General features: G+C 34.1%; 1 protein-coding gene across 8 annotated transcripts in view; it reads right to left on the bottom strand.

Annotated features, from left to right (window-relative positions):
* PPFIA2 (PTPRF interacting protein alpha 2) overlaps positions 1–16,583 on the bottom strand; it is a 365,675-nt gene that overhangs the window by 336,700 nt on the left and 12,392 nt on the right. The gene's annotated exons all lie outside the window — the stretch shown is intronic.

The raw sequence follows: 16,583 nt of genomic DNA, 5'->3' as shown, positions 1-16,583 counted from the left end.
TGCAGAAATGCAGATTAACTTTTTCAAAATATTTTTGATTTTTTTAATGAAAGTAAGCATGGAAGTGACATCTATCTGACATAGGAAAAAAAATACATTTCTCCATTTTTCAGGAAAATCTGAAGGAAAAAAGCCATCTTCTATAGGGGACAGCTAAACAAATGGAGAATTTAATTATTTCGGGGGCATTCCTAACAACAAATAGGTTGTCATTTGAAAAAAAAAAAAAAAAAAAAAGTAAACTGCTTTATAGCTGCTTTATAGAAATAATCACGTTTTAATTTCCATTACATTTTACCCTGGTATAGAACACTCAAAAAGTATGAAACATTAACATAGTTAAATTAAACTTCATGTTTTATTTTGAGTTGTAAGGTGGCAACCTGCTTCAAACAGTTGAAACTAAACTCTCTACAAAAATGCCATAAGGCAAGAATTTAGAGAACTTCATATGTGTACTCAAACCACTTTGCTGAAGTTGCAAACCTTTCAACTACAGTCTGTTCTCCTCCCTTCTTCTCCATGTGCTCAGTAATGCTGAGTACTTTGTAGTTATTAAATGAGAAATAAGGTTGTCTGTTTCTGCTATGCCCAAAATATGGAATGAACTGCAAGGTGTTTCTTTAGTTCACTGAACTGCAGATTTATAGAATGTGGTAAAATAAGCTTCGAGAGATCTCTGTCCAAAGCTTATTAAGAAATGGTCCTATGCAGTTCCACAAGGTCCTAAAGACCATTTTTCCCTGAAGTCCCAAACAGAATATTACTAGATTTCCAAGCCAAAAGGTTTGCATATGTCATGTTAGTTGTAGGAAAGACTTACCATTAATTTGACTCAAAAATAAAGTCACTAATGTGAAATGCGTGCATTAACTACTTTTGGAGACAAAGGCTTCAGACTAGAGTGGTTAGATTGTAGAGGGCAGAGAAAGCTCCTTAAATAATCCACTGACGGTTTCTTAAATAAACCAGGTGCAAAAGATGTATCTGTTGGAAATTTATCTGGGCATCTAGACTGAGTTCAATTAAAAAAACAGAGAGGAAACATTTAATTTTAAATCACAGAACAACTAATCAATTAGTAGCATGTCCTCCTTATTTATAAGTACTTTGCCTTTAAAAAAAGGTAGAATTACAAAGATCAAGCCACACCATAGTATTTTCTCTTCTCTTTCTCTCAAGCTATGAAAAGAGGCAATCAACTCTACCAGTAAATAATGCTAGTTGGAATCTACGTGTTTGACCGGAAAGTGTTTTAGGAAGAAAGGCAACAAGAAACATAATTGTAATGGAAGACAAAATAACCACTGTTTATTGTTTTACTAAAACAGAAGAGAAATGGACAGATAGGAATTTTTGCACGTTCATGAAATACCAATTTATTTTATGTCTCATTAAAAAAAAAAAAAAAAAGTACATATGGGGCATATCCTCCTAAAGTACTCATTACCAAAAGTTGAATGTGAATGGCTACCCAGAGTCCTAGCTACTCTTCTGAAATCATCGTATTTACATAAGTAAGAACAATTCAGTGAAACAGACAATGTTATGTAACAACATATTCATGCTGATTTCACTGCTTTAAAGTTTAACAACTGTTTCTGAAATTTTAATTTCTAATGAACTGTTTTGAGCTTCTACGCTACAGAGGGTTTTTTTCTTCTGATTTCCTTGATAACAAACATCAGACAAATCCACAAAACCTTCTTTTCATTTCAGCTGTAATGTTTTATTCCAGCTGAAGGTAATCGTTTTCTTTTTAAATAGGCAAATTCAATGAAAACTATTAACATTTCACTAAGGTGTTCAAAATTTTTTCAATGTCTGTAAAAAAATATATTCGAGTTTCTAATGTTAAGTTTTTTTCTTAACAAAAACAATATCCCAGTCATGATACACTCTGAAAAATAGGTGTGGCTGTCAAAACAAGAATTTAAAGTAAATAATTTATTTCTTTGCAAAATGCAACTTTTGCTCCTAATATAGAATTGTATTTTTTCCCAATAAACTATTTTTTTCAGAGAGGCATGTATATTAAATGGTTCCAAAATACTCTTCTAAAATGGTGGAAATACAGACTGAAAATATTTTAAAGAGTTTATCTTTCATTAAACATACAAACTATAATGATTTTTAAAATAATGTTTTAGATAATAAATAACATTTCAGAGAATGATTATACAATCAGATTAATTTTGGAATGTTTGCTTTTTTATAAAAATCAGTAGTAACTTTTGTGCAGTAGCAACTGAATTTTAATAGAAATTCTCAGTTAACGGAACATGTGTATTATTACTACAAGAACAGCTCCAGCAATGGCAGTGTATCCAAGACTAGGCATGCGCAGCCACCAGTGTTTTATCCATATTCCATGTAAACCTACTCTCACAGGCAATTAAAACTGCTTCCAACAAGTGTGTATATTGAGTGCAAGAATTGCTTTCAGAAGCAACAAGCTGAAGAAAAAAGATCAGACATCGGGGAAAGGAACCTACATATCCAATAACAGTCTAAATAGATCCAAATATTGATTTTACTACTAGAAATTAAATGAAGGATCCTGAAGGATACTAAGGGTAGGTACAGCATAATCAAATTATATAACTTCCAGTACTACATTACAAAATTATCACCTTGCCAGAAATATTTATAACTGACAGGTAAACCATCAGCCTTTTCAAACAGATGTCACAAGCCATTTAAAATTCTGTTAATGTACAACATTCTGCGAGAGTATTCTAATAATACCTACTGTGACTTCGACTTGTGTCACAGTTCTTCATACACAGCACACTTTATACTCATAAAATAACGCACTTTTGGAGGACAGTGTACAAGTCATGAGTCACAACTGACTCATGGAAAAAGAGGAGGTAGGCAGGTTACATTCTTACTCAAAGACATGTTCTGTGCAAAAATGACAACAGAACAATTTTGCAAGGACAATGTATAACATGCTCTTGCTTTTGTCAGAAGCAGACTCATTAAGAGAATACAAATTATTTTGTATTCAGTAGTATCCATACCTTTTAATTTTTTTCTTCTTACTTGGAGAAAACACTTGAATTGATGAGTCTGCTGAATTTTAACTTGCTACTGGACTTGGTCACATCTGTTTTCAGATTTTTAAGTGCATCTGGACCAGTAGCTTGTAGCTAATTAATATCATGTATGCATTCTTTTATTTATTTCATTGTTTGCATGCAGACAAGAATATTCATGTACAAGATTGACATGATTACAAATAACTAAACACTTTCTTTTTTGTTGAAAAAGTGATAGCAAGGCTGGTTTTTCATATCATTGAGGTCTTTTTGGAGGTGAGGATATCAGCTGGTGATGTCACAAGTAATTAAAAAAAAAAAACCACAAACAAAGTAGGTGGATGTCCATGTTATGATTTTTTTTTTTTAATTTTACATGGGCCCAGAAGTGACCGGACCAGTTCCGGAACACATTTTAATTGTATCTTAGAAGTCGCATATAAACTGAAGTTGAAGTTGAAAACCTGCCCTCAGCTGCAAATGACAGAAGTCTGGGAAAGCATTCTGAAGATCTCACAGTACAGTGCTTGTCCTGTTGTTACTCCCCTCATTAGGCCTTTGCTTTTATATCTTCTTGTGAACAGTCAGTGTGCGTGCATTCTAAACATGAGCACTAGGGGTTATAAACCTGGCAACAGTTGCCTGCATGTTATGCCTGAGGTCATTCTCCTATCTCTGGCAAAATCAAAAAAAGAATTGTAAAGCTAAAACCGTTCTAAATGTATAGGCCTAGAAAACTTCTGCTTTACATTCAGTTCAGTGACATATGACTTCAACTATAGTACTTTTTTGTTTGTTTAAATAACCAGTGAGAAACAAGAATTTTATTCTCATCTGGAAGGCATCTTTAAAACACATCTAAAAACATCTGTAAGTGTAAACTCTTTCTTAAACTATGAGTAAAAGAAACACTTTTGTAGCTTCTTTAAGGAGATTATTAGCATATCATTATCACCATGCAAATTAGGTAGTATAGGAAAGTTACTCTGGAAAACAAAGAAACATCATGGTGAAGGACTCAAAAATGCAGCACTGGGTTAGTAGCATTTTAGATGTTTCATACCTATCTGCTATAGCGTATTCTTCCAGGAGACAAGTAATTTCTGTTTTATTCTGTCCAGAGCAGAAGTGATTCTTCTCACTTCTCTTTCTATAATGTCTGAGAATACAAATAATGACCAGCAACAAAAAATTTCTTTTTCTATATCTTCTAACACAGATAAAAACATTGATTTTTTTTATTACCTTCAATTGTTACTCATCTTGTAATCCTAGCTATTATAGCTCTGTAATACTAAAGTAAGAAGCAAAATTATCAAGGATGTATTCAAACAGAAAATAACTGCCAGTGTATGGTTTAGATCCAAGCATGAATAAATTATAAAGAATTACAACCAGCTGAAATAAAAAAATTAGAAAGGTATAGTGTTATTTTTAGTAACAAATGTACATATTTTAGCAAGTCTGATTCAGATTATTTGAGATCCTGTGTAACAATTTCTTTTGCAAGTCAGATTATCAATTTTCAGACTTGAATGCAGGTTCCCAAATAATCTTCACTGATACTTATGAAGTATGGAGAGGTTTCTATTTGTATGGAAATAAAACCATCTACTCACGCACAGTATTATTTCTGAAAACTTAAATCTGAGAATTTATAAAGGGATAGATATGTTCAATTTTGTGAAAAACTGTGCTGCTTCTTCTGCATTTTTTAAAATTTAGAATACATTTTTTGAAATTACAATTTTCAGTGAACAGTACCTTCTCAAGTCCACCCATACCATCCAAATATTGAGTCTCTGTAGTGAATCTATACAATACATGTGAGATATGATTACATTGTTGACTGTATACTCACAACTGCATGCCAGTTTGGCCAGAAGTAGGAGTAGTTCATACTGAAAATGGATCAGTGATACTACACAAAAATAAATGCCCATTTATTTCTTAATATAGGAGATAGTTAAATTTGTATTACAGCTGAGAGCCTAAGCAGAGTTAGACGGAAAGGAATATGAGCCACAGAACTTAGCTGAATATTCAATAAAACAGGATAAAAAAATGGGACAAGTCAATTTATTTATTCTTCACATATGCAGTGTTAGCATTTTAAATATGTTTTCACTGACAAAGTTTGTGTTAGTTTACAGCACATACAAACAGCAACTCAAATAATAGTCAGGTATATGGATCTGGTATGAATGTCTATAAATTACTGAATAAGAAATTATCTATCTTAAAATATGTCATTTTTTCATTGAATACTTCTGATACCAAGATTTTACTGCTAATGACAAATTAATTGAATAGGAGCAATTCTATCTATCTAGTGTTCACATTATTTCAGAAGTCCTGTCTTCTAAACTTTTTTGACTGAAGATGTAGAACAATGTGCTTACATGCCAATTATATGGAATAGTATTCATCCTTCACCTTTTAGAAAAGAAAACACTGCAAAGGTGTTCAGCATTTCTTAGTGTCTTAGGTATTCATTCTCTCTGCTGTCCATGCAGGATTTGATATTACTAAGCAAAGGAAGTATAATGCACAAACTTAGTGTATAATCTTCAAATTCCATCTCCAAAACACATTTGTCCAGATGGCACTTTTATTCATTAGTACCAAAGAAACAGTATTTTTTTTTTTTCAGGAGTGTAAGAGACTGTGTTGGACTCTGTTTGTGTCGACATTGCTGCTGCACCACTACCACTTCCTGGCCCCAACACTCTGAAGGTGTATTGTCCCCGAAGAAACCACTATATCCACCTGAAGCTAGAACAACATCCTTGGCAGTGCCTACCAAGATGTGCTTGCGCACGAGCCGGGTAGAAAGGAAATCAGGGTGAGGAAGACATTCGGAGGCTGAAGATTCAGCAGGTTGACAACCCCTCCGGCACGACCACCGTGAACACCTGGGCATGTGCACATGTAGGAACATGAGGTGGCATGTACAACAATGAACTCCGTGGAAATGGCCAGACTCCTTGGAGAAATTGTGGAGGCTGGAACAATAAAAGGACTGTGTACTCCTCTCTCAGAGCTCAAAGCTGGGGTTTTGAATCATCTCTCTGTGGAGCTTGGAGCTCGGAGCTTGGAGCAAAGACCCCATCACCTGCACCGAGACCGAGCCAACAGGATGCCGCTGAATTCATGGTGGTGGTAACTGATCTTGCTGCATCTCTTCTGTTTGCTTGACTTTTTCTTTCTTCTTCTCTCTGTCCTACCACTATTACACCTTGTTACCGAAGTAAAGATTAAAAGGTTGTATGGCATCTGAATTCATTTGTGTCTTAATCTCGTTCTTGGGATCATATCGAGACCTCCCCCAACACTGGACTGGGACAAGGGGATCAGAAAATCTATCTTCTGAATTTAGTATTTATCTCAGTGTTCAATGCCTATAGCTATTTGTCATTGTAACAGCAAAAAAATACAAAAATCAGAATTTTGCACTGCAGACTCAAATGCTCTCATGAGCCTTATTTTCATAGTTAGAATGGCAAGTGCACTTTTGATATGGGTGCAGTGCAAATATTCACATTTGCTTAGTTAGGCAAGCCAAAAATTAAGAATCACAAATAGCGTTGCCCAACCAAAATATTTTCTAGAAGCCCCATCAAGCCCAATCAAAATGTTTTCCAGAAGCCCCTGGGTATTTCTTCCCTGACTCACTGGGATATGTCTAAAACACCATCCAATGAACTCCAGAAGTAACTGCATGCATTTCAAGAAACACTGCATTCTCATGTATGTGTCCCATCTTCAACTGCAGACATGGAGGGGGCTGTTCAGGCAGAAAATAAAGCTCCAAAGGAATTATAGGAAGGTTGTTCCAAGACAGGGGATTCATTTTTCCATATAAAACTTCAGGGTTGTTTTTTATTGTGCACACTTGTTTAAACTTGCAATGCAATTATTTGATAATGTGATGTAACTTCAATGCCAAACAGCTAGTGAAAAAACAATGATAACAGATTTGCAGTCTCTCTGCCCCTTTGCTCAACTTGCTCCTTAACTACTTGCTCTTTAAGGACTAGTATTATCACTGACTGATATGAATTGAAAAAATTCCATGCTGACTTCCATGAAGTCTGGCATAGGGCTTTACTTCCTGTGCTGTCTTTCACTCTATCCTTCCTATTGAGTTCTACCATTTTGATGCAGAATTACGGTTTATCTACTAATCCATTACCTTTTCATTATTACACCTTCCCTTTATTTATCATTATGTTCCCTTTTGCTTAGAGTCTCATGAAAAAAAAAAACAACACATGGGAAAAAAAAATCTGTAACTTGGTTACTTCATAATTTCAAGCAAACCAACCAAAAAGAGAGTATCTTACTGTAGGTCTCCAAGATTTATTTAATATTATCTGTTTTGATAGATGCTTGACTGTCATAACAAATTGATTGTCACAGTATAATAGTGTTTTTTCTTCTAGAACTCACACATGGCAAAGAAACCAGGAGACCAACAATAATTTTAAAAAAAAAAACATAATCTGATCCTAACTAGGAAAAAAACACACTTAAATGATCAGATATTCTCACCAAATGAGGGTTTGGAGCAGATTTGTGAGTAGACTGTAGAAAAGTTACATGATATAAAATAACGTTACTGCTCTACCTGGCCCTTAACTTCTCTCCATAGAAGTTCAGATTCCTGGGGATCATGTGAAAGATAGATACACAATCAACAATACAAGCAAACTTGTTTATTCAGAATCAACAGGAAAACTTCACAAACTTCAGTGAGAGCTAAATTATGATTTAGAAAAATTAATGTCCCTAACATAATTTTATGTTTTTGAGCAAATGCTTCCATGTATAGGCTGTAAATAGAACAGAGCCTGAATAAGACACTTCTAAAAGCTGATTCTTAAATATTCTGCATTTGCTTTTAATAGAGCAATTCTTAAGGAAAGAATATGTATTTTCAAGAAGCTACATTTTTATTTTTCATTTTTGTCCTGATGTGTTGTTCTTGGATGATGTCTGAGCCTCTACCATCCACTTTCAAAGACGTGACCAAAGAGTATCCCATCAGAGTTAAGCTTTATAAAATTGCTTTTATTTTTTTGTTTTTCCTCACCATAAACCAGACTAGAATATTTTCAGCTGCAAGGGATGTACAATGATCATCAAGTCCAACTGCCTGACCACTTCAGGGCTGACCAAGTTAAATGGCCATTGTCCAAATGCCTCTTAAACACTAACAGTCATGACTATAGCTGTTATGACTAGAGTTGTTATGATAACTATTGTGTCTATAATTTTCATGGCAGCAGCTTCATTTATAAGGACTTGGATAACCATCTCTGCTCTATTCTGTTGACCAGCACCACTGTACTTTTATCTAATATTCATTCATGTGTCTTTATAAGCATTCAGATAATGAGCCATCACTAGTTAATGTAGCACTTGATGTGCCTGGTTCAAGCTAAAATGTTTATGAAGCAGATATAGTGTGAAATGTGAGTACACTGCTAGCTTCAGGCATTCACCACATGCTCCTCCTCCTCATTTATGTTTCTGGGTTTTTTTCTTGTATCCCAGCTTTTTCTTCTATCACATATACAGTCTTCTTCAGTCATCAAGTATTTACTACAGAGTCCACAGTTTTTAAGATAAAATCTCCTGCTTTAAATATTTGCAATATGCTACTGAATACACAAGGAAATAAACTCATACTTGAAAAGAATTTAAGTCATTACTTGTATGCACAATTATACCTATGACTGTGGTCTGTTGGGAATATGCTGGCAGTTAAAAAAAAAAAAAAAGTCTAGAGAGGAGCCAGTTAAAGTATTGTCCTACTTACACCACTGATAACAGCCAGTCTGTGTTTTGACAGATAATATTAGTTAGGAGTTGTTAGTAGTGTTTGTTTTTTTCTGGTGGGCTATTCTATTTTTCTATCTATGTCACTATATGCAACTATATGTATGTCACTATCTTCTATCTATGCACTATAGGCACACACATTTAAACAGAAAATACAACCTCAGAATAAGGCCCTACTGATTTACTGTTGTCTTCCTATTTCTTTCTTGTCCCTGGAAGTAAAACATTCATTGTGTATCAGTACTGGAAGACAATACAAAGCTATCAACAAAATTCTCTAATCACAATCCTATTAAAGCTTAATATCAATCAAATTACATAAACTGGTTCAATAAAACAAGGTCATTACATTTCCCTTTTATCATGCCTCCAGTAAGCATTACTAAATAAGTGGTATCTTATTAGATGAAATAAAACCTTAATGATTACCAGTATATTTCTATTACTGATTTTATTACTGAATTGTTGTAGCTAATAATTATTAGCTGAAACCTATGGGGTGTTAGGGGTTATGAGAGGATTCTTTTTAGCATTGCAGTTCCACACCCCAAACAATTCTACTATCTATATCCAGATCGAACAGATTTTCAAAGAGTGATAATGATAATATTTATTACAGAGAAAAAAAAAACATTTTTGCAACATCTTGAAGAATTTACACTTAATTAGAACTAGGTGTTTAGATCTCCAGAGAGATTCACTTGAATCACAATACACTCAAAAGTTGCTGGAAATAAAAATATTAAATAAAAGTAGATTAAGAAACTGAAGCCATTTCCCCTCCATGGTTCTTATCAAGACAAAAAAGAGTGACTTCTAATTCTTTGTACTGGATGTTTCCCCATCTGTTGTAAAGATTCATAGTAAAGACACTTTCAGTAAATTTCTAAAGAGCCTACTATAGAAACACACAAGTCAACTGTTCTATTGTACATGTAATATTAGAAAGTCTTTCATAAAGTTGTAAATTTTTATTAAACTTTTAATCAAATGAAAACTTATACATGTGTTTGTACGCTAGCTACCATTCACAGAGTTGTTTACATTGCTGTACAATTTCTCAGAGGAGGATGCTCCCTCAGGTGAACTAGCTGACCTTTAAAGAGGTCCCTTTGAACCCAATCTATTCTATGATTCTACAAAGTAGATTAATATGTATTTCAGTAACACCCTCTTCCTAGGCCTGAATAGCTAGCCCTGCTTTGCAGGGTGTTCAGATCACTTGAGTTCCAACGCTCTCTCTCAGTAAAAATTATTCTATGATCTCTACCAAATAGTAGAATATTTAGGCTGCTGCAGTTTTAAAAGGTCCATATTAAATTTAGTTTTTATACCCATCCACAGAAGAATTCACCTCATGTAAATTAGCTATCTAAAAGTTAACCATCCAAGCTACACATTAAGGCTCTTTCTGTATTCACAAGAAAAAAACAAACCAGAGCATTTCCAGGTTCACCCTATCCATCCTATAGAATGAACTGCCCTTTCTGAAGGGCCTAATTTTCCCATTTTCTTATAGAGACATTCTATATGACTTAAGACTGAATGCTTAACTTACAGATAGCTTTATTAATCAGAATGAATTGTACTATAGAAGACATAACATATGTGCAGATTCTGATCATCAGAACATGAAAAGAGTTATAGTCATTTTAAAAAAATTAATCTGCTAACATAAATGTTCCGTGAAATCAGAACTTAGACCTTTACAAAAGTCCAGCAACTGACCAGTAAAGGAGATCAAAGCACACAAAGGGAAGATTTGGTAAATAAGGAATTGGGTACTTTCTTTAAAGCCACAAAAATGATGTACCAACATCTTTTACTCACTTAAAAACATCAGCATAATGACGGTAATGTCCGTAATGGTGTGACATTTCAATCACGTATGAATTTTCTCCAAAACCAGGGGGTTTTTGTTGAAAGACTGAACAAAATCAGTGTATTACTTAAATATCAAAGCACTAGTCAATGAATGCAGGTCATGATCTACCATTTTCAACTGGAACAATATTTCACCTATAAAGTTTGTTTTCAAATTGTGATTATCTCAGGCTTTTCAGCCTTGCAACATTTGTCTAAGATCTGTTAAACTGGAGTATAAAAACCCTTTAGCAACATTTAAAATTCAAAAATGCTGATCTTATGAAATAAGCACAAAACTTCAAAAAAAATGTTGCAATATCATTGACTTCTAATATTAAAGTAAAAAAAAAAAAGATAAACTTTCCATATATTTATTAAAATTATATAAACATTCAAATTGAAAATCAAACTGTTGTCTTTGAAAACTTATTTTGAAATTTATTTTCTCAGAACCATCCACACTATAATTCTGTTATTAGTCCAAATTCAAACAGAAAGTAGCTCACTCATCAGAGTGAAAAGTTCTTACACATTTTCATCAATCCTTTAATAATGAGCCCAGTGACACCCAGCTAAATTCCCAGTGAAGGACAAGAGAAAGAGACTGACAACTATCAGAGAAATTGTCCTGACTCTGACAATCATAAGGATCCATTTCAGCATTTCAGAGCCTTTTAAAGTGCTTGCAAAGTTGCTCTACTTTATCATCTTGCACAGCCACAAGCCTGGGCCAAACTGTTATCCATTTCTGCTAATATAATATTCAATGGACGATGGCACAAACTGAAACACAGTAGGTTCCTCCTGAACATCAGGCAACACTTTTTACTCTAAGGGTGACTGAGAACTGGCACAGGTTGCCCAGAGAGGTTGTGGTGTCTGCTGCCCTCAGAGATATTCAAAAGCCATCTGGACACAGTTCTGGGCAGCCTGTTCTTAGTAACCCTTCTGGAGCAGAAGCATTGGACAAGGTAACATCCAGAGGTCCCTTTCAACTTCAACAATTCTATGATTCTGTGAATATTAGATTAATTTTAAGTAAATCACTGAGCAAGTACGTTACTAATGAACAAAATACACATATTTGAGTAGAGAGTGATAACCTATGAACATCTTGATATAAATACTACCTCACTAGTATCTTCCATACCTTGAAACTTATTTTTGAAAGACTAAAAGAAACAATGAAACAATCACAAACCAATCCTAGTTAAGCACTGTTTATCAGAGCACATTTATAATTATTAAAACTCATGATTCTTATGATTCAGTGTCAGTCTTACAATGACATTTTATTTTTTCAGTGTTTGTTTATAAGGCAACTAATATCAGTGACACTTTCTAGAAAATTTAGCTTGGAGAAAATGATGGTGAAATTTGCTTGAGAAACTTGCAGTTGAGCATTTTCCCCTTCCTACCACTCAAAATAGGAGCTACAGTTTCTAACTACAGTTACTAACCTTTTTAGCAGAACACTTTTTTATGCTATAGTAAAAGACCTAATTTTACTTCACTAAAATAAAAACATACTGTTAAGTATTTAGATCCTATGTTTTCCCATAACAGTAGAGTTGTATTGTATTTAGCAGTTATTGGGTTTTTGCTGGACTCAAGAGTCATGACCTAAATACAATAAATACCTGTTGTAAGGGAACATGCAGTGCAGACCCAAAAACACTTTCCTTAGAGGCTACTGCTGTGAACAGGCAGCTTTGGAAAGAATAAACAAGACCACTTGTGAACTAGATTCTTAATATCAGAACACCTATTACACACAGAACACTTCTTAACTGTACTATCACATAATTCTAATAGTTTTAGTAAAAATGTTAAGACTGATGTTTCATGCATTGTGTGAATGATCCCACACAAAGTAAAATCTCTCCGAAGTCTGAAATAAAGAACAGGAAAGGGTGTTCAGGGTCAAGTTCAGAGGTTAACCAAAGGTACTATGGTATGTAGTGTCTTTCACACCAGCTTCAACTTGAAAACATTTTGGGGTTTTCATCCTGTCTAAGAAAGATGAATTCTGAAAGTCACTCCTTGATCATTCAAGACCTTCTTCTGATAAATTATATACCTTTACTCATGGTAACCTATATTGATTTTTTTCTCCGTCAACATTATTTTTAGCTTAAACCATTTTTTTCATCTTTACCTGGTTGCTCTATCTTCCTGCCTCGACAAGAAAATTTAAGAAATCACTCATATTCCCTCTCAGTTTAGTTTTTCCCAGAAGTAAGAAAACGTCTTTCATGCAGAAGATGTTATTGCCCCTGTGCTCTAGCAGTCTTTTGCTGAATCTCTTACAGCTTAAGGTTGGCTTTCAATCACTACTGAGACAAAACCCAGACAATAAGTTTCAAACCACCCCTTGGTTTAACTAAATTAATACTTATCTACTCCTAATAGAAATATCTTACATAATACATTTCAGAATATTTGCCTTTTTTACACCCACCTCCCACTGGCTGCCTACCACCATTGTGTAACACATATTTTCCCTCTCTACTACTGCTATCTAAAAGGTCAGAACATAAATTTTGTTATTAACTGCTAGATATAGGGCCCTCATCTTTGTACCATGCAATATTATTTCACCTCTTTTGTTCTTATGTACTATCATACTCATTCCCCTGACTTGCAACTCAATTTTGTCATCTAAAATGTCCGTTAGCATGCTCCTCCCTCTTGTGCTCAAATTAACAAAAAATAATCCCAAACCACATTCTTAATGAACTACTACTAGCCTTCCATCCTGTCAATGCCTGCTGTAAGTGAAAATTTTCCTCTCTCTATTACTTACCTAATTATCTTACCTTTTCTTACTCACCTCACATCTACTAGTAGTTTCAGTGAGACCACTTCAAATTATACCTATTTTAGGGATATCACAGTTCCCTAGTCTAACAATTCTGGTACCAGAGTGATGTTTAGCTATTCTGTATAAAGATAATTTTGGTAAACCCTTGTCAGATTATTAACTTTTAGACTTATTTTTTCCTCCAAAATAAGCTTTAAAGTCTTCTCTACTTTGTCATTTAGTCTAACTGGTCTGTAATTGCCTGCTTACTATTTCCCTTCTTCCTTAAACATAGCCGTTCAGTTAAACTTGGATATTCATAAAGTTAAGACCGCTAATCTAATGGAAATAAAAATTGCTTCAGTGATAGCAAATAGCAAGACAACTATATTTCTGTAACTCAAACTTGAAAGATGTAGTTAACTATACATTCTTCTGCTGCAGTATAGATCAGTATAAAAACTCAGAGCCACGTACAGTCATATTCGTATTTTGGATACAGCATTAACAGCTATAGCTGTAACAGCATTACCTAATATCTCAAGCTTCATATTTAATGTTATTAATTATTTTCTATTTCCAGTCAGACAAGACTTTTCAAGGTCTCATTCATTACCCCAGTTTTCAGTCAGGTTCTTTTTGTTCAGATTCTATTTATGAAAAGTGCAATGATTTTTCCAGATCATATTTTTAACTGTTTAAGACAATAAACAAAAAGTGTCCTAATAAAAATGCTTCGGAATGTAACTGTGTCAATACACACTTTCTACATGCAAAGAACTATGTAAATGCTAAGAAATAACTGAATTTTGAAAACCACTCAAGAAATCAGGAGCTAAAAGTAATATATTCTGATAAAGCAAGACTCATTAGATGACATATTATAACCGTAATAATTATCATATTGTTACTGTTTATGTATGTATTCTCTTAAATCAAGCGAAAACAGAAATCTTCCTCTCCACAACAAAAGCATTGGGTAGTATTTGTCATAGGGCTATGTCTGGCAGCTAGCAATGCAAGCTTGCTGTTCATTAAACTGTAAACAAAAAAGAAAATTATTAAAATACTATGTAGAATATCTCAAATCCACAAAGGAAGCTAAATAGTATAGCAGTCATATGGAGGTTATTTTCTTGGAAGACTGTATTACTAGAATGTTGTATTACTAGGCCAATGTTCTGTACTTATAGAAAGTTTTCTACAGAATTGAATCACTTACATGAAGATCTAGACAACCTAATTGATGGGAAAAAAATCTGGCTCTGCTTTAAAGTGTAAGCAGTACGTCACACAGTTTCTCATACAGGAATCCCGCATCTCAGATACATTGATGAATGCTACCGGAAATATGCATGCTTAATGGTACGTAGCAGCACAAAGTGTTCACCTGACAAATCAATTACTTTTAGGGGGTGTACAGCTATCATTGAAAAAACACACAACCCCAACATTATTAAAAAAAAAAAAAAGATTAAAATCATATAATGATTCAGTTCCTTAGAATTTGTTTCTTTTAGGCTCTGTATCATTCATGCTGAACACTATGTCCCTTAGGTCATCTCCTACATTTTAGCAGGAGTTTTATTTGAGACACAGAAACACTAAGGCTTAGACAGCTGCTAGTGCTCAACAGAAATACCACACTATGGGTTGTGTGGAGAGTGTCTCTGTAATAGGTGGCACATTAAGCGGGGGTTCACAGATGCAGAACCTTCTCTCTTCTTCAGATTGCTAGCAATAAACCTTTGAATAAAGGGTCTACGCCATCTTTCACTTATACTTTTTCACTCTTCTATGAAAAGACACCAGTGGAGAAAAAGCTTAACTACCCACAAATTAGAGAAAAATAATAATAATAATTAAAAAAAACCAAACAAAAAACCCACACCCAAAAAAAAAAAAAAAAAAAGAAACTTGATTTTACTGTATATCAAGATCACTGCTACTCCTTTTTGTTTGACCCAAGCCAAGTGTAGTCATTCTTACTGCCCGGAGCTAATGCTGAAGTTGCTAATGCTATCCTTCAAATGACAACAGTCTCTCTCTCATCTTCAGCCCTACCCCAAGATCTTCCAATAACCTGCTGGGGTCAGCCTTTAAGCAACTGCTTCTGTTGCCTACTCCAGTGGGTGCCTTTTTCCTTTTATATCTTTAAGAACTTTCTCAATCATTTCATTCATCATTACCACATCCTTATTCCAATCACACAGCTGAATCTGTTTTCCTTCCTCTCTAACCACTGTCAAATAGGTATACAACTTTGCCCTGGCCCTCACAACAATCAAATTCTCTACTAAGTGACAGTTGGGAGATACAAAGAAAATAACATGGAGAAAAAATGTGTTTTGAATCATGGCATCTTTCAAACCTCTGGCCAGATACACAGACGCAACCAAGACCTTTTTTTGCTTTTATTCTAGTATATTGAAAAATAATGTTATATTGATATATAATACTGAAATAAGATATCAAATTACTGAAGTAATTAATTTTGCAGTTCCTAAAAAAGACCAAGGTGATTTTAGATAATGAAATTTATATAATTATTTTAAAATAAAATAATAAAAATATTAAGATATGTTGTTTTTGTGATTTTGTGTAGTACCTTATTTAATCTACATAACTTAGTTTTGTTTGTTCTAATGCTAGTTAGAAAATCTTATCTGGAATAGAGTCTGTAGGAAACATCCTCATTCTTTTTTCTTTGTTTCCACTATTAGATCTTTAATTTAAATGATCCCTTATCTGTTGTAAATGCTAGAGCAACAGCCAAAAGAACCAGTAGCTACAGGCCTTCATCTTGCTCTCCTTGAAGTCAACAGCATTACTCCTACTCTTAACTTGGAAGAGAAGACAGGTCCCAAAGAGGTCAAACCAGGTACTATTAAATTGATAGGACTTCTGCAGCCAACCTCAAAAGGAGCAGAATTTGGGCCTCAAGGAATAAATACTGATTAGGATTAAAGTGGCATTATGTGGAAAATTGGTGAACCAAAAAAAAATCTTTATAAACTACATAC

Source organism: Athene noctua, chromosome 3, assembly GCF_965140245.1.
Source record: "Athene noctua chromosome 3, bAthNoc1.hap1.1, whole genome shotgun sequence".
In the NCBI taxonomy this organism is placed as follows: domain Eukaryota; kingdom Metazoa; phylum Chordata; class Aves; order Strigiformes; family Strigidae; genus Athene; species Athene noctua.
Note: the sequence above shows the minus strand (reverse complement) of the source record. Positions and strands in the feature narration are given on the sequence as shown.